Below are 281 nucleotides of genomic sequence, written 5' to 3'. Positions count from 1 at the left end.
GTACCCATATTATTACAGAAAAGTGAAGTCAAGCCCCCTATATCACCAGAAAACACATCAGTATTTGTTTCTTGTCTGAGCTTTATCTTACCAGAATATATGAGGTAAAGATTTTGTAGACCAGGCTGGGGGTGGGGGCTGGCAGTCCCCACCCCTGGGTTTTAAGTGGGTGAAGCCCCCTATATAACCTGGATGCAAGTGGATATGTTGTGCTCTCCCTTGAATTACCAATATTTCTTGAAATTTCCCCTCAAAATCTCCTTATATGTATTATGCCCTTC

The 281-nt window shown here is 42.3% G+C and overlaps 1 protein-coding gene across 2 annotated transcripts in view; it reads right to left on the bottom strand.

Annotated features, from left to right (window-relative positions):
• The window catches only part of LOC119585712 (keratinocyte-associated protein 2-like), an 11,044-nt gene that overhangs the window by 10,117 nt on the left and 646 nt on the right, over nt 1-281 (bottom strand). The gene's annotated exons all lie outside the window — the stretch shown is intronic.

Source organism: Penaeus monodon, chromosome 20 (genome assembly GCF_015228065.2).
Source record: "Penaeus monodon isolate SGIC_2016 chromosome 20, NSTDA_Pmon_1, whole genome shotgun sequence".
In the NCBI taxonomy this organism is placed as follows: domain Eukaryota; kingdom Metazoa; phylum Arthropoda; class Malacostraca; order Decapoda; family Penaeidae; genus Penaeus; species Penaeus monodon.
This window is presented reverse-complemented; position numbering and strand designations above follow the sequence as displayed.